Consider the following 19,719-nt stretch of genomic DNA (forward strand, 5'->3'; position numbering starts at 1 on the left):
CAAATTTCAGATTTTGATGACACCTGGAAGATGCCGAACATTGATGTGAGCCAGTCTGTCAGTCAATGGATAGAGGGAGCTTTATATGGAAAATAATGCATACACTTTATTTTGCAGCGTGGTAATGGTCAAGATTGCGTGTCTTCTGATTCCTGCCGATTAAAATTTGTTAATTCGCTGACAAAATGTGAGAATGTAGAATATTGGAGGATGTTGGTATCGATCCCACTACCTCTTGCATGCATTAATTGAGCACTCTACCATTTGAGCTTATCTCCCGTTACCACATGGTGATTTTCGAAAAAGGCAAGCTTTATTAGCGCTGAGGAAGTGCCTCTAGCGAATGACTTCCAGCCAGTGTAACGCGAATTCCTGTCACAGGAATTCTGAGATCATTTAAGTGTGACGTGGCAGTTCCTGATTGGTTCGTGTTGGGGAACCCCTTCTCGCTGCCGACGTGACGCAAATTCGCGCACGCGCACTGCTGAAGCGCGAGATTCGGCCCAAGGTTCTTATTATTATTATTATTATTTTTGTATACAAGATCGAGGCTCGAACCATGATCGAGGCTCGAAATTCCATGCCCGAACCTCAGCGCAATCCAAGAGGATTCACTTGTTATTATTACGAATGATTTTAATTTATCTTGCATTGTCTCAGCTTTGATGATTATTTCACAGTTTACAGTGATATAAATTGCAATTTTCAAATGCTATATATCGATTCAGCTTTTTTTTGTTTTTTGAATGCGTTTACGGTTTTTTTTAACGTAAATATTCATTGGCAGACGCTTTCTGACGGTTCTGTGATGTGTTCCAGTGAACCGGCTTCGCTGTCCGTCGGCATTTCAAATTTCAGATTTCGATGACACCTGGAAGATGCCGAACGTTGATGTGAGCCACTGTCAGTCATTGGATAGAGGGAGCTTTAAATGGAAAAGAATGCATACAATTTATTTTGCAGAGTGGTAATGGTCAAGTTTGCGTGTCTTCTGATTCATTCCAATTCAAAATTGTTAATTCGCTGACAAAATGTGACAATGTAGAATATTGGAGGATGTGGGTATCGATCCCACTACTTCTCGCATGCTAAGCGAGCACTCTACCATTTGAGCTAATCCCCCGTTAACTCTTTGTAATTTTATATAAAGGCAAGTTTTGTTATTATTATGAATGATTTTAATTTATCTTGCATAATCTCAGCTTTGATTATTATTTCACAGTTTACAGTGATATAAATTGCAATTTTCAAATGCTATATATGGATTCAGCTTTTTTTTGTTTTATGAATGCGTTTACGGTTTTTTAAACGTAAATATTCATTGGCAGACGCTTTCTGATGGTTCTGTGATGTTTCCCATTGTTCTGGCTTCGCTGTCCGTCGGCATTCCAAATTTCAGATTTCTTTGACACATGAAAGACACCGAACGTTGATATCAGCCAGTCAATCAGTCATTGGATAGAGGGAGCTTTAAATGGAAAATAATGCATACAATTTATTTTGCAGAGTGGTAATGGTCAAGTTTGCGTGTCTTCTGATTGATTCCAATTCAAAATTGTTAATTCGCTGACAAAATGTGAGAATGTAAAATATTGGAGGATGTTGGTATCGATCCCACTACCTCTCGCATGCATAGGTAAGCACTCTACCATTTGAGCTTATCTCCCGTTACCAATTAGCGATTTTCGAAAAAGGCAAGCTTTATTATTATTACGAATGATTTTAATTTATCTTGCATTGTCTCAGCTTTGATGATTATTTCACAGTTTACAGTGATATAAATTGCAATTTTCAAATGCTATATATATATCGATTCAGCTTTTTTTGTTTTATGAATGCGTTTTCGGGTTTTTTTAATGTAAATATTCATTGGCAGACGCTTTCTGACGGTTCTGTGTTGTCTCCCAGTGTACCGGCTTTGCTGTCCATCGGCATTCCAAATTTCAGATTTATATGAAACCTGGAAGATACCGAACGTTGATATCACCCAGTCACTCAGTCAATGGTGATAAAGAGCTTGATATGGAAAATAATGCACACAATTTGTTTCGTGGAGAGGCAATGGTCAAGTTTGCGTGTCTTCTGATTCCTGCCGATTCAAATTTGTTAATTTGCTGACAAAATGTGAGAATGTAAAATTTTGGAGGATGTGGGTATCAATCCCACTGCTTCTCACATGCAAAGCGAGCGCTCTACCATTTGAGCTAATCCCCCGATACCTTGAGATGACTTCATATAAAGGCAAGCTTTATTATTATTATGAATGATTTTAATTTATCTTGCATGATTTCAGCTTTGATTATTATTTCACAGTCTGCAGTGATATAAATTGTAATTTTCAAATGCTTTGTATCTATTCAGCTTTTTTTATTGCATGAATGTGTTTACGATTTGTTTTTACGTAAATTCTCATCGGCAGATGCTTTCTGATGGTTCTGTGATGTTTCCCATTGTTCTGGCTTCGCTGTCCGTCGGCATTTCAAATTTCAGATTTCTTTGACACATGAAAGTCACCGAATGTTGATATCAGGCAGTCAATCAGTCAATGGTTAGAACGAGCTTTGCATGGAAAAGAATGCATACAATTTATTTCGCAGAGTGGTAATGGTCAAGTTTGCGTGTCTTCTGATTGATTCCAATTCAAAATTGTTAATTCGCTGACAAAATGTGAGAATGTAAAACATTGGAGGATGTGGGTATCGATCCCACTACCTCTCGCATGCGAAGTGAGCACTCTACCATTTGAGCTAATCCCCCGTTACCTTTTGGTGATTTCATAGAAAGGCAAGCATTATTATTATTAAGAATGATTTTGATTAATCTTGTATAATCTCAGCTTTGATTATTATTTCACAGTTTACAGTGATATAAATTGCAATTTTCAAATGCTATATATCGATTCAGCCTTTTTTTTGTTTTATAAATGCGTTTACGGTTTTTTAAACGTAAATATTCATTGGCAGACACTTTCTGACGGTTCTGTGATGTCTCCCAGTGAACCGGCTTCGCTGTCTGTCGGCATTTCAAATTTCAGATTTCGATGACACCTGGAAGATGCCGAACGTTGATGTGAGCCACTGTCAGTCATTGGATAGAGGGAGCTTTAAATGGAAAATAATGCATACAATTTATTTTGCAGAGTGGTAATGGTCAAGTTTGGGCGTCTTCTGATTCATTCCAATTCAAAATTGTTAATTCGCTGACAAAATGTGGCAATGTAAAATATTGGAGGATGTGGGTATCGATCCCACTACCTCTCCCTTGCTGGGCGAGCACTCTACCATGTGAGCTAATCCCCCGTTACCTCTTTGCAATTTTATATAAAGGCAAGTTTTGTTATTATTATGAATTCTTTTAATTTATCTTGCATTGTCTCAGCTTTGATGATTATTTCACAGTTTACAGTGATATAAATTGCAATTTTCAAATGCTATATATATATCGATTCAGCTTTTTTTGTTTTATGAATGCGTTTTCGGGTTTTTTAAATGTAAATATTCATTGGCAGACGCTTTCTGACGGTTCTGTGATGTCTCCCAGTGTACCGGCTTTGCTGTCCATCGGCATTCCAAATTTCAGATTTATATGAAACCTGGAAGATACCGAACGTTGATATCACCCAGTCACTCAGTCAATGGTGATAAAGAGCTTGATATGGAAAATAATGCACACAATTTGTTTCGTGGAGAGGCAATGGTCAAGTTTGCTTGTCTTCTGATTCCTGCAGATTCAAATTTGTTAATTCGCTGACAAAATGTGAGAATGAAGAACATTGGAGGATGTGGGTATCCATCCCACTACCTCTCGCATGCGTAAGCGAGCACTCTACCATTTGAGCTAATCCCCCGATACCTTTTGGTGATTTCATAGAAAGGCAAGCATTATTATTATTAAGAATGATTTTGATTCATCTTGCATAATCTCAGCTTTGATTATTAGCGCTGAGGAAGCGCCTCTAGCGAATGACTTCCAGCCAGTGTAACGCGAATTCCTGTCACAGGAATTCTGAGATCATATAAGTGTGACGTGGCAGTTCCTGATTGGTTCGTGTTGGGGAACCCCTTCTCGCTGCCGACGTGACGTAAATTCGCGCACGCGCACTGGTGAAGCGCGAGATTCGGCCCAAGGTTCTTATTATTATTATTATTATTTTTGTATACAAGATCGAGGCTCGAACCATGATCGAGGCTCGAAATTCCATGCCCGAACCTCAGCGCAATCCAAGAGGCTTCACTTGTTATTAGCGCTGAGGAAGCGCCTCTAGCGAATGACTTCCAGCCAGTGTAACGCGAATTCCTGTCACAGGAATTCTGAGATCATATAAGTGTGACGTGGCAGTTCCTGATTGGTTCGTGTTGGGGAACCCCTTCTCGCTGCCGACGTGACGTAAATTCGCGCACGCGCACTGGTGAAGCGCGAGATTCGGCCCAAGTTTCTTATTATTATTATTATTATTTTTGTATACAAGATCGAGGCTCGAACCATGATCGAGGCTCGAAATTCCATGCCCGAACCTCAGCGCAATCCAAGAGGATTCACTTGTTATTTCACAGTTTGCAGTGATATAAATTGCAATTTTCAAATGCTATACATTGATTCAGCTTTTATTTGTTTTATGAATGTGTTTACAGTTTTTTAAACGTAAATATTCATTGGCAGACGCTTTCTGACGGTTCTGTGATGTCTCCCAGTGAACCGGCTTCGCTGTCCGTCGGCATTTCAAATTTCAGATTTCGATGACACCTGGAAGATGCCGAACGTTGATGTGAGCCACTGTCAGTCATTGGATAGAGGGAGCTTTAAATGGAAAATAATGCATACAATTTATTTTGCAGAGTGGTAATGGTCAAGTTTGCGTGTCTTCTGATTCATTCCAATTCAAAATTGTTGATTCGCTGACAAAATGTGAGAATGTAAAATATTGGAGGATGTTGGTATCAATCCCACTACCTCTCGCATGCTAAGTGAGCACTCTACCATTTATAGCTTATCTCCCGTTACCACTTAGTGATTTTCGAAAAAGGCAAGCTTTATTATTATTACGAATGATTTTAATTTATCTTGCATTGTCTCAGCTTTGATGATTATTTCACAGTTTGCAGTGATATAAATTGCAATTTTCAAATGCTATATATGGATTCAGCTTTTTTTTGTTTTATGAATGCGTTTACGGTTTTTTTTAACGTAAATATTCATTGGCAGACGCTTTCTGACGGTTCTGTCATGTCTCCCAGTGTACCGTCTTCGCTGTCTGTCTGTATTTCAAATTTCAGATTTTGATGACACCTGGAAGATGCTGAGCATTGATGTGAGCCAGTCTGTCAGTCAATGGATAGAGGGAGCATGATATGGAAAATAATGCATACAATTTATTTTGCAGAGTGGTAATGGTCAAGTTTGCATGTCTTCTGATTCATTCCAATTCAAAATTGTTAATTCGCTGACAAAATGTGGCAATGGAGAATATTTGAGGATGTGGGTATCGATCCCACTACCTCTCGCATGCTAAGCGAGCACTCTACCATTTGAGCTAATACCCCATTACCTCTTTGTGATTTTATATAAAGGAAAGTTTTGTTATTATTATGAATGCTTTTAATTTATCTTGCATTGTCTCAGCTTTGATGATTATTTCACAGTTTACAGTGATATAAATTGCAATTTTCAAATGCTTTATATGTATCGATTCAGCTTTTTTTGTTTTATGAATGCGTTTTCGGGTTTTTTTAACGTAAATATTCATTGGCAGACGCTTTCTGACGGTTCTGTGATGTCTCCCAGTGTACCGGCTTTGCTGTCCATCGGCATTCCAAATTTCAGATTAATATGACACCTGGAAGATACCGAACGTTGATATCACCCAGTCACTCAGTCAATGGTGATAAAGAGCTTGATATGGAAAATAATGCATAAAACTTGTTTCGTGGAGAGACAATGGTCAAGTTTGCGTGTCTTCTGATTCCTGCCGATTCAAATTTGTTAATTCGCTGACAAAATGTGAGAATGTAGAATTTTGGAGGATGTGGGTATCAATCCAACTGCTTCTCACATGCAAAGCGAGCGCTCTACCATTTGAGCTAATCCCCCAATACCTTGAGATGATTTCATATAAAGGCAAGCTTTATTATTATTATGAATGATTTTAATTTATCTTGCATGATTTCAGCTTTGATTATTATTTCACAGTCTGCAGTGATATAAATTGTAATTTTCAAATGCTTTGTATCTATTTAGCTTTTTTTATTGCATGAATGTGTTTACGATTTGTTTTTACGTAAATTCTCATCGGCAGACGCTTTCTGATGGTTCTGTGATGTTTCCCATTGTTCTGGCTTCGCTGTCCGTCGGCTTTCCAAATTTCAGATTTCTTTGACACATGAAAGTCACCGAACGTTGATATCAGGCAGTCAATCAGTCAATGGTTAGAACGAGCTTTGCATGGAAAAGAATGCATACAATTTATTTCGCAGAGTGGTAATGGTCAAGTTTGCGTGTCTTCTGATTGATTCCAATTCAAAATTGTTAATTCACTGACAAAATGTGAGAATGTAGAACATTGGAGGATGTCGGTATCGATCCCACTATCTCTCGCATGCTAAGCGAGCACTCTACCATTTGAGCTAATCCCCCGTTAACTCTTTGTGATTTTATATAAAGGCAAGTTTTGTTATTATTATGAATGATTTTAATTTATCTTGCATTGTCTCAGCTTTGATTATTATTTCACATTCTGCAGTGATATAAATAGTAATTTTCAAATGCTTTGTATCTATTCAGCTTTTTTTATTGCATGAATGTGTTTACGATTTGTTTTTACGTAAATTCTCATCAGCAGACGCTTTCTGATGGTACTGTGATGTTTCGCATTGTTCTGGCTTCGCTGTCCATCGGCATTCCAAATTTCAGATTTCTTTGACAAATGAAAGACACCGAACGTTGATATCACCCAGTCAATCAGTCAATGGTTAGAACGAGCTTTGCATGGAAAAGAATGCATACAATTTATTTCGTAGAGTGGTAATGGTCAAGTTACCACTCTGGTCTTCTGATTGATTCCAATTCAAAATTGTTAATTCGCTGACAAAATGTGAGAATGTAAAACATTGGAGGATGTGGGTATCAATCCCACTACCTCTCGCATGCTAAGTGAGCACTCTACCATTTGAGCTTATCCCCTGTTACCAATTAGTGACTTTCGAAAAAGGCAAGCTTTATTATTATTACGAATGATTTTAATTTATCTTGCATTGTCTCAGCTTTGATGATTATTTCACAGTTTACAGTGATATATATTGCAATTTTCAAATGCGATATATCGATTCAGCTTTTTGTTGTCTTATGAATGCGTTTACGGTTTTTTTAAAAGTAAATATTCATTGGCAGACGCTTTCTGACGGTTCTGTCATGTCTCCCAGTGTACCGGCTTCGCTGTCCGTCTGCATTTCAAATTTCAGATTTCGATGACACCGGGAAGATGCCGAACATTGATGTGAGCCAGTCTGTCAGTCAATGGATAGAGGGAGCTTTATATGGAAAATAATGCATACACTATATTTTGCAGAGTGCTAATGGTCAAGATTGCGTGTCTTCTGATTCCTGCCGATTAAAATTTGTTAATTCGCTGACAAAATGTGAGAATGTAGAATATTGGAGGATGTTGGTATCGATCCCACTACCTCTTGCATGCTAATTGAGCACTCTACCATTTGAGCTTATCTCCCGTTACCACTTGGTGATTTTCGAAAAAGGCAAGCTTTATTATTATTATGAATGATTTTAATTTATCTTGCATTGTCTCAGCTTTGATGATTATTTCACAGTTTACAGTGATATAAATTGCAATTTTCAAATGCTATATATCGATTCAGCTTTTTTTTGTTTTATGAATGTGTTTACGGTTTTTTTTAACGTAAATATTCATTGGCAGACGCTTTCTGACGGTTCTGTGATGTGTCCCAGTGAACCGGCTTCGCTGTCCGTCGGCATTTCAAATTTCAGATTTCGATGACACCTGGAAGATGCCGAACGTTGATGTGAGCCACTGTCAGTCATTGGATAGAGGGAGCTTTAAATGGAAAAGAATGCATACAATTTATTTTGCAGAGTGGTAATGGTCAAGTTTGCGTGTCTTCTGATTCATTCCAATTCAAGATTGTTAATTCGCTGACAAAATGTGACAATGTAGAATATTGGAGGATGTGGGTATCGATCCCACTACTTCTCGCATGCATAAGCGAGCACTCTACCATTTGAGCTAATCCCCCGTTAACTCTTCGTGATTTTATATAAAGGCAAGTTTTGTTATTATTATGAATGATTTTAATTTATCTTGCATGATCTCAGCTTTGATTATTATTTCACAGTTTACAGTGATATAAATTGCAATTTTCAAATGCTATATATGGATTCAGCTTTTTTTTGTTTTATGAATGCGTTTACGGTTTTTTAAACGTAAATATTCATTGGCAGACGCTTTCTGATGGTTCTGTGATGTTTCCCATTGTTCTGGCTTCGCTGTCCGTCGGCATTCCAAATTTCAGATTTCTTTGACACATGAAAGACACCGAACGTTGATATCAGCCAGTCAATCAGTCATTGGATAGAGGGAGCTTTAAATGGAAAATAATGCATACAATTTATTTTGCAGAGTGGTAATGGTCAAGTTTGCGTGTCTTCTGATTGATTCCAATTCAAAATTGTTAATTTGCTGACAAAATGTGAGAATGTAAAATATTGGAGGATGTTGGTATCGATCCCACTACCTCTCGCATGCATAGGTAAGCATTCTACCATTTGAGCTTATCTCCCGTTACCAATTAGTGATTTTCGAAAAAGGCAAGCTTTATTATTATTACGAATGATTTTAATTTATCTTGCATTGTCTCAGCTTTGATGATTATTTCACAGTTTACAGTGATATAAATTGCAATTTTCAAATGCTATATATATATCGATTCAGCTTTTTTTGTTTTATGAATGCGTTTTCGGGTTTTTTTTAATGTAAATATTCATTGGCAGACGCTTTCTGACGGTTCTGTGTTGTCTCCCAGTGTACCGGCTTTGCTGTCCATCGGCATTCCAAATTTCAGATTTATATGAAACCTGGAAGATACCGAACGTTGATATCACCCAGTCACTCAGTCAATGGTGATAAAGAGCTTGATATGGAAAATAATGCACACAATTTGTTTCGTGGAGAGGCAATGGTCAAGTTTGCGTGTCTTCTGATTCCTGCCGATTCAAATTTGTTAATTTGCTGAAAAAATGTGAGAATGTAAAATTTTGGAGGATGTGGGTATCAATCCCACTGCTTCTCACATGCAAAGCGAGTGCTCTACCATTTGAGCTAATCCCCCGATACCTTGAGATGACTTCATATAAAGGCAAGCTTTATTATTATTATGAATGATTTTAATTTATCTTGCATGATTTCAGCTTTGATTATTATTTCACAGTCTGCAGTGATATAAATTGTAATTTTCAAATGCTTTGCATCTATTCAGCTTTTTTTATTGCATGAATGTGTTTCCGATTTGTTTTTACGTAAATTCTCATCGGCAGACGCTTTCTGATGGTTCTGTGATGTTTCCCATTGTTCTGGCTTCGCTGTCCGTCGGCATTCCAAATTTCAGATTTCTTTGACACATGAAAGTCACCGAATGTTGATATCAGGCAGTCAATCAGTCAATGGTTAGAACGAGCTTTGCATGGAAAAGAATGCATACAATTTATTTCGCAGAGTGGTAATGGTCAAGTTTGCGTGTCTTCTGATTGATTCCAATTCAAAATTGTTAATTCGCTGACAAAATGTGAGAATGTAAAACATTGGAGGATGTGGGTATCGATCCCACTACCTCTCGCATGCGAAGCGAGCACTCTACCATTTGAGCTAATCCCCCGTTACCTTTTGGTGATTTCATAGAAAGGCAAGCATTATTATTATTAAGAATGATTTTGATTAATCTTGTATAATCTCAGCTTTGATGATTATTTCACAGTTTACAGTGATATAAATTGCAATTTTCAAATGCTATATATCGATTCAGCTTTTTTTTGTTTTATGAATGCGTTTACAGTTTTTTTTTAACGTAAATATTCATTGGCAGATGCTTTCTGATGGTTCTGTCATGTCTCCGAGTGTACCGGATTCGCTGTCCGTCGGCATTTCAAATTTCAGATTTCGATGACGCCTGGAAGATGCTGAACATTGATGTGAGCCAGTCTGTCAGTCAATGGATAGAGGGAGCTTTATATGGAAAAGAATGCATACAATTTATTTTGCAGAGTGGTAATGGTCAAGTTTGCGTGTCTTCTGATTCATTCCAATTCAAAATTGTTAATTCGCTGACAAAATGTGACAATGTAAAATATTGGAGGATGTGGGTATCGATCCCACGACCTCTCCCAGGCTAAGCGAGCACCCTACCATTTGAGCTAATCCCCCGTTACGTCTTTGTGATTTTATATGAAGGCAAGCTTTGTTATTTTTATGAATGATTTTAATTTATCTTGCATTGTCTCAGCTTTGATGATTATTTCACAGTTTACAGTGATATAAATTGCAATTTTCAAATGCTATATATATATCGATTCAGCTTTTTTTGTTTTATGAATGCGTTTTCGGTTTTTTTAACGTAAATATTCATTGGCAGATGCTTTCTGACGGTTCTGTGATGTCTCCCAGTGTACCGGCTTTGCTGTCCATCGGCATTCCAAATTTCAGATTTATATGACACCTGGGAAGATACCGAACGTTGATATCACCTAGTCACTCAGTCAATGGTGAGAAGGAGCTTGATATGGAAAATAATGCATACAATTTGTTTCGTGGAGAGGCAATGGTCAAGTTTGCGCGTGTTCTGATTCCTGCCGATTCAAATTTGTTAATTCGCTGACAAAATGTGAGAATGTAGAATTTTGGAGGATGTGGGTATCATTCCCACTGCCTCTCACATGCAAAGCGAGCGCTCTACCATTTGAGCTAATCCCCCAATTCCCTGAGATGATTTCATATAAAGGCAAGCTTTATTATTATTAAGAATGATTTTAATTTATCTTGCATGATTTCAGCTTTGATTATTATTTCACAGTCTGCAGTGATATAAATAGTAATTTTCAAATGTTTTGTATCTATTCAGCTTTTTTTATTGCATGAATGTGTTTACGATTTGTTTTTACGTAAATTCTCATCGGCAGATGCTTTCTGATGGTTCTGTGATGTTTCCCATTGTTCTGGCTTCGCTGTCCGTCGGCATTCCAAATTTCAGATTTCTTTGACACATGAAAGACACCGAACGTTGATATCAGCCAGTCAATCAGTCAATGGTTAGAACGAGCTTTGCATGGAAAGGAATGCATACAATTTATTTCGCAGAGTGGTGATGGTCAAGTTTGCATGTCCTCGGATTCATTCCAATTCAAAATTGTTAATTCGCTGACAAAATGTGAGAATGTAAAATATTGGAGGATGTTCGTATCGATCCCACTACCTCTCGCATGCTAGGGGAGCACTCTACCATTTGAGCTTATCTCCCGTTACCATTTAGTGATTTTCGAAAAAGGCAAGCTTTATTATTATTACGAATGATTTTAATTTATCTTGCATTGTCTCAGCTTTGATGATTATTTCACAGTTTACAGTGATATAAATTGCAATTTTCAAATGCTATATATCGATTCAGCTTTTTTTTGTTTTATGAATGCGTTTAGGGTTTTTTTTAACGTAAGTATTCATTGGCAGACGCTTTCTGATGGTTCTGTCATGTCTCCCAGTGTACCGGCTTCGCTGTCCGTCGGCATTTCAAATTTCAGATTTCGATGACGCCTGGAAGATGCCGAACATTGATGTGAGCCAGTCTGGCAGTCAATGGATAGAGGGAGCTTTATATGGAAAATAATGCATACAATTTATTTTGCAGAGTGGTAATGGTCAAGTTTGCGTGTCTTCTGATTCATTCCAATTCAAAATTGTTAATTCGCTGACAAAATGTGGCAATGTGTGATATTGGAGGATGTTCGTATCGATCCCACTGCCTCTAACATGCAAAGCAAGTGCTCTACCATTTGAGCTAATCCTCTGATACCTCTAGATGATTTCATGTAAAGGCAAGCTTTATTATTATTAAGAATGATTTTAATTTATCTTGCATGATTTCAGCTTTGATTATTATTTCACAGTCTGCAGTGATATAAATAGTAATTTTCAAATGTTTTGTATCTATTCAGCTTTTTTTATTGCATGAATGTGTTTACGATTTGTTTTTACGTAAATTCTCATTGGCAGACGGTTTCTGATGGTTCTGTGATGTTTCCCATTGTTCTGGCTTCGCTGTCCGTCGGCATTTCAAATTTCAGATTTATTTGACACATGAAAGACACCGAACGTTGATATCAGCCAGTCAATCAGTAAATGGTTAGAACGAGCTTTGCATGGAAAAGAATGCATACAATTTATTTCGCAGAGTGGTAATGGTCAAGTTTGCGTGTCTTCTGATTGATTCCATTTCAAAATTGTTAATTCGCTGACAAAATGTGGGAATGTAAAACATTGGAGGATGTCGGTATTGATCCCACTAACTCTCGCATACTAAGTGAGCACCCTACCATTTGAGCTAATCCCCTGTTACCTTTTGGTGACTTTGTATGAAGGCAAGCTTTGTTATTATTATGAATGATTTTAATTTATCTTGCATTATCTCAGCTTTGATGATTATTTCACAGTTTACAGTGATATAAATTGCAATTTTCAAATGCTATATATCGATTCAGCTTGTTTTTGTTTTATGAATGCATTTACGGTTTTTTTTAAACGTAAATATTCATTGGCAGACGCTTTCTGACGGTTCTGTCATGTCTCCCAGTGTACCGGCTTCGCTGTCCGTCTGCATTTCAAATTTCAGATTTCGAAGACACCTGGAAGATGCCGAACATTGATGTGAGCCAGTCTGTCAGTCAATGGATAGAGGGAGCTTTATATGGAAAATAATGCATACAATTTATTTTGCAGAGTGGTGATGGTCAAGTTTGCGTGTCTTCTGATTCATTCCAATTCAAAATTGTTAGTTCGCTGACAAAATGTGGCAATGTAGAATATTGGAGGATGTGGGTATCGGCCCCACTACCTCTCGCATGCCATAAACGAGCACTCTACCATTTGAGCTAATCCCCCGTTAACTCTTTGTGATTTTATATAAAGGCAAGTTTTGTTATTATTATGAATGATTTTAATTTATCTTGCATTGTCTCAGCTTTGATGATGATTTCACAGTTTACAGTGATATAAATTGCAATTTTCAAATGCTATATATATATATCGATTCAGCTTTTTTTGTTTTATGAATGCGTTTTCGGTTTTTTTTAACGTAAATATTCATTGGCAGATGCTTTCTGACGGTTCTGTGATGTCTCCCAGTGTACCGGCTTCGCTGTCCGTCGGCATTTCAAATTTCAGATTTCGATGAAACCTGGAAGATGCCGAACATTGATGTGAGCCAGTCTGTCAGTCAATGGATAGAGGGAGATTTATATGGAAAATAATGCATACAATTTATTTTGCAGAGTGGTAATGGTCAAGTTTGCGTGTCTTCTGATTCATTCCAATTCAAAATTGTTAATTCGCTGACAAAATGTGACAATGTAAAATATTGGAGAATGTGTGTATCGATCCCACTACCTCTCCCAGGCTAAGCGAGCACTCTGCCATTTGAGCTAATCCCCCATTACTGCTTTGTGATTTTATATGAAGGCAAGCTTTGTTATTATTATTAATGATTTTAATTTATCTTGCATTGTCTCAGCTTTGATGATTATTTCACAGTTTACAGTGATATAAATTGCAATTTTCAAATGCTATATATATATCGATTCAGCTTTTTTTGTTTTATGAATGCGTTTTCGGGTTTTTTAACGTAAATATTCATTGGCAGATGCTTTCTGACGGTTCTGTGATGTCTCCCAGTGTACCGGCTTTGCTGTCCATCGGCATTCCAAATTTCAGATTTATATGACACCTGGAAGATACCGAACGTTGATATCACCCAGTCACTCAGTCAATGGTGAGAAGGAGCTTGATATGGAAAATAATGCATACAATTTATTTCGCAGAGTGGTAATGGTCAAGTTTGCATGTCTTCTGATTGATTCCAATTCAAAATTGTTAATTCGCTGACAAAATGTGAGAATGTAAAACATTGGAGGATGTGGGTATCAATTCCACTACCTTTTGCATGCTCAGTGAGCACACTACCATTTGAGCTAATCCCCTGTTAACTTTTGGTGATTTCCGAGAAAGGCAAGCATTATTATTATTAAGAATGATTTTGATTCATCTTGCATAATCTCAGCTTTGATTATTATTTCACAGTTTACAGTGATATAAATTGCAATTTTCAAATGCTATATATGGATTCAGCTTTTTTTTGTTTTATGAATGCGTTTACGGTTTTTTAAACGTAAATATTCATTGGCAGACGTTTTCTGACGGTTCTGTGATGTGTCCCAGTGAACCGGCTTCGCTGTCCGTCGGCATTTCAAATTTCAGATTTATATGACACCTGGAAGATACCGAACGTTGATATCACCCAGTCCCAGTCAATGGTGAGAAAGAGCTTGATATGGAAAATAATGCATACAATTTGTTTTGTGGAGAGGCAATGGTCAAGATTGCGTGTCTTCTGATTCCTGCCGATTAAAATTTGTTAATTCGCTGACAAAATGTGAGAATGTAAAATTTTGGAGGATATAGGTTTCGATCCCACTGCTTCTCACATGCCAAAGCAAGTGCTCTACCATTTGAGCTTATCCCCCGATACCTCGAGATGATGTCATATAAAGGCAAGCTTTATTATTATTATGAATGATTTTAATATATCTTGCATGATTTCAGCATTGATTATTATTTCACAGTCTGCAGTGATATAAATAGAAATTTTCAAATGCTTTGTATCTATTCAGCTTTTGTTATTGTATGAATGTGTTTACGATTTGTTTTTACGTAAATTCTCATCGGCAGACGCTTTCTGATGGTTCTGTGATGTTTCCCATTGTTCTGGCTTCGCTGTCCGTCGGCATTCCAAATTTCAGATGTCTTTGACACATGAAAGACACCGAACGTTGATATCAGCCAGTCAATCAGTCAATGGTTAGAACGAGCTTTGCATGGAAAAGAATGCATACAATTTATTTCGCAGAGTGGTAATGGTCAAGTTTGCGTGTCTTCTGATTGATTCCAATTCAAAATTGTTAATTCGCTGACAAAATGTGAGAATGTAAAATATTGGAGGATGTGGGTACCAATCCCACTACTTCTCTGCATGCATAAGCGAGCACTCTACCATTTGAGCTAATCCCCCGTCACCTCTTTGTGATTTTATATGAAGGCAAGCTTTGATATTATTATGAATGATTTTAATTTATCTTGCATTGTCTCAGCTTTGATGATTATTTCACAGTTTACAGTGATATAAATTGCAATTTTCAAATGCTATATATATATCGATTCAGCTTTTTTTGTTTTATGAATGCGTTTTCGGTTTTTTTAACGTAAATATTCATTGGCAGATGCTTTCTGACGGTTCTGTGATGTCTCCCAGTGTACCGGCTTTGCTGTCCATCGGCATTCCAAATTTCAGATTTATATGACACCTGGAAGATACCGAACGTTGATATCACCCAGTCACTCAGCCAATGGTGAGAAGGAGCTTGATATGGAAAATAATGCATACAATTTATTTCGCAGAGTGGTAATGGTCAAGTTTGCTTGTCTTCTGATTGATTCCAATTCAAAATTGTTAATTCGCTGACAAAACGTGAGCATGTAGAATTTTGGAGGATGTGGGTATCGATCCCACTGCCTCTCACATGCTAAGTCAGCACTCTACCATTTGAGCTTATCTTCTGTTACCACTTAGTGATTTTCGAAAAAGGCAAGCTTTATTATTATTACGAATGATTTTAATTAATCTTGCATTGTCTCAGCTTTGATGATTATTTCACAGTTTCCAGTGATATAAATAGTAATTTTCAAATGCTTTGTATCTATTCAGCTTTTTTTATTGCCTGAATGTGTTTACGATTTGTTTTTACATAAATTCTCATCGGCAGACGCTTTCTGATGGTTCTGTGATGTTTCCCATTGTTCTGGCTTCGCTGTCCGTCGGCATTCCAAATTTCAGATTTCTTTGACACATGAAAGACACCGAACGTTGATATCAGCCAGTCAATCAGTCAATGGTTAGAACGAGCTTTGCATGGAAAAGAATGCATACAATTTATTTCGCAGAGTGGTAATGGTCAAGTTACCACTCTCGTCTTCTGATTGATTCCAATTCAAAATTGTTAATTCGCTGACAAAATGTGAGAATGTAAAACATTGGAGGATGTGGGTATCGATCCCACTACCTCTCGCATGCTAAGTGAGCACTCTACCATTTGAGCTTATCTTCTGTTACCACTTAGTGATTTTCGATAAAGGCAAGCTTTATTATTATTACGAATGATTTTAATTAATCTTGCATTGTCTCAGCTTTGATGATTATTTCACAGTTTCCAGTGATATAAATTGCAATTTTCAAATGCTATATATCGATTCAGCTTTTTTTTGTTTTATGAATGCGTTTACGGGTTTTTTAAACGTAAATATTCATTGGCAGACGCTTTCTGACGGTTCTGTCATGTCTCCCAGTGTACCGGCTTCGCTGTCCGTCTGCATTTCAAATTTCAGATTTCGATGACACCTGGAAGATGCCGAACATTGATGTGAGCCAGTCTGTCAGTCAATGGATAGAGGGAGCTTTATATGGAAAATAATGCATACAATTTATTTTGCAGAGTGGTAATGGTCAAGTTTGCGTGTCTTCTGATTCATTCCAATTCAAAATTGTTAATTCGCTGACAAAATGTGGCAATGTGAAATATTGGAGGATGTGGGTATCGATCCCACTACCTCTCGCATGCATAAGCGAGCACTCTACCATTTGAGCTAATCCCCCGTTACCTTTTGGTGATTTCATAGAAAGGCAAGCATTATTATTATTAAGAATGATTTTGATTCATCTTGCATAATCTCAGCTTTGAATATTATTTCACAGTTTACAGTGATATAAATTGCAATTTTCAAATGCTATACATCGATTAAGCTTTTTTTTGTTTTATGAATGCGTTTACGGTTTTTTAAACGTAAATATTCATTGGCAGATGCTTTCTGACGGTTCTGTGATGTCTCCCAGTGAACCGGCTTCGCTGTCCGTCGGCATTTCAAATTTCAGATTTCGATGACACCTGGAAGATGCCGAACGTTGATGTGAGCCACTGTCAGTCATTGGATAGAGGGAGCTTTAAATGGAAAATAATGCATACAATTTATTTTGCATAGTGGTAATGGTCAAGTTTGCGTGTCTTCTGATTCATTCCAATTCAAAATTGTTAATTCGCTGACAAAATGTGAGAATGTAAAATATTGGAGGATGTTGGTATCAATCCCACTACCTTCTCACATGCTAAGTGAGCACTGTACCATTTATAGCTTATCGCCCATTACCACTTGGTGGTTTTTGAAAAAGGCAAGCTTTATTATTATTACGAATGATTTTAATTTATCTTGCATTGTCTCAGCTTTGATGATTATTTCACAGTTTGCAGTGATATAAATTGCAATTTTCAAATGCTATATATGGATTCAGCTTTTTTTTGTTTTATGAATGCGTTTACGGTTTTTTTAAACGTAAATATTCATTGGCAGACGCTTTCTGACGGTTCTGTGATGTCTCCCAGTGTACCGGCTTCGCTGTCCGTCGGCATTTCAAATTTCAGATTTCGATGAAACCTGGAAGATGCCGAACATTGATGTGAGCCAGTCTGTCAGTCAATGGATAGAGGGAGATTTATATGGAAAATAATGCATACAATTTATTTTGCAGAGTGGTAATGGTCAAGTTTGCGTGTCTTCTGATTCATTCCAATTCAAAATTGTTAATTCGCTGACAAAATGTGACAATGTAAAATATTGGAGAATGTGTGTATCGATCCCACTACCTCTCCCAGGCTAAGCGAGCACTCTGCCATTTGAGCTAATCCCCCATTACTGCTTTGTGATTTTATATGAAGGCAAGCTTTGTTATTATTATTAATGATTTTAATTTATCTTGCATTGTCTCAGCTTTGATGATTATTTCACAGTTTACAGTGATATAAATTGCAATTTTCAAATGCTATATATATATCGATTCAGCTTTTTTTGTTTTATGAATGCGTTTTCGGGTTTTTTAACGTAAATATTCATTGGCAGATGCTTTCTGACGGTTCTGTGATGTCTCCCAGTGTACCGGCTTTGCTGTCCATCGGCATTCCAAATTTCAGATTTATATGACACCTGGAAGATACCGAACGTTGATATCACCCAGTCACTCAGTCAATGGTGAGAAGGAGCTTGATATGGAAAATAATGCATACAATTTATTTCGCAGAGTGGTAATGGTCAAGTTTGCATGTCTTCTGATTGATTCCAATTCAAAATTGTTAATTCGCTGACAAAATGTGAGAATGTAAAACATTGGAGGATGTGGGTATCAATTCCACTACCTTTTGCATGCTCAGTGAGCACACTACCATTTGAGCTAATCCCCTGTTAACTTTTGGTGATTTCCGAGAAAGGCAAGCATTATTATTATTAAGAATGATTTTGATTCATCTTGCATAATCTCAGCTTTGATTATTATTTCACAGTTTACAGTGATATAAATTGCAATTTTCAAATGCTATATATGGATTCAGCTTTTTTTTGTTTTATGAATGCGTTTACGGTTTTTTAAACGTAAATATTCATTGGCAGACGTTTTCTGACGGTTCTGTGATGTGTCCCAGTGAACCGGCTTCGCTGTCCGTCGGCATTTCAAATTTCAGATTTATATGACACCTGGAAGATACCGAACGTTGATATCACCCAGTCCCAGTCAATGGTGAGAAAGAGCTTGATATGGAAAATAATGCATACAATTTGTTTCGTGGAGAGGCAATGGTCAAGATTGCGTGTCTTCTGATTCCTGCCGATTAAAATTTGTTAATTCGCTGACAAAATGTGAGAATGTAAAATTTTGGAGGATATAGGTTTCGATCCCACTGCTTCTCACATGCCAAAGCAAGTGCTCTACCATTTGAGCTTATCCCCCGATACCTCGAGATGATGTCATATAAAGGCAAGCTTTATTATTATTATGAATGATTTTAATATATCTTGCATGATTTCAGCATTGATTATTATTTCACAGTCTGCAGTGATATAAATAGAAATTTTCAAATGCTTTGTATCTATTCAGCTTTTGTTATTGTATGAATGTGTTTACGATTTGTTTTTACGTAAATTCTCATCGGCAGACGCTTTCTGATGGTTCTGTGATGTTTCCCATTGTTCTGGCTTCGCTGTCCGTCGGCATTCCAAATTTCAGATGTCTTTGACACATGAAAGACACCGAACGTTGATATCAGCCAGTCAATCAGTCAATGGTTAGAACGAGCTTTGCATGGAAAAGAATGCATACAATTTATTTCGCAGAGTGGTAATGGTCAAGTTTGCGTGTCTTCTGATTGATTCCAATTCAAAATTGTTAATTCGCTGACAAAATGTGAGAATGTAAAATATTGGAGGATGTGGGTACCAATCCCACTACTTCTCTGCATGCATAAGCGAGCACTCTACCATTTGAGCTAATCCCCCGTCACCTCTTT

At 37.2% G+C, this 19,719-nt stretch overlaps 1 non-coding gene across 1 annotated transcript; it reads right to left on the reverse strand.

Annotated features, from left to right (window-relative positions):
- Positions 1–9,826: 9,826 nt before the first annotated feature.
- Positions 9,827–9,899, reverse strand: TRNAA-CGC (transfer RNA alanine (anticodon CGC)). Its single transcript has one exon. It is a non-coding gene; the product is annotated as a tRNA-Ala (tRNA).
- Between the last annotated feature and the right edge of the window lie 9,820 nt (positions 9,900–19,719).

This window comes from Myxine glutinosa, chromosome 1 (genome assembly GCF_964187855.1).
Source record: "Myxine glutinosa chromosome 1, kmMyxGlut1.1, whole genome shotgun sequence".
Lineage (NCBI taxonomy): Eukaryota > Metazoa > Chordata > Myxini > Myxiniformes > Myxinidae > Myxine > Myxine glutinosa.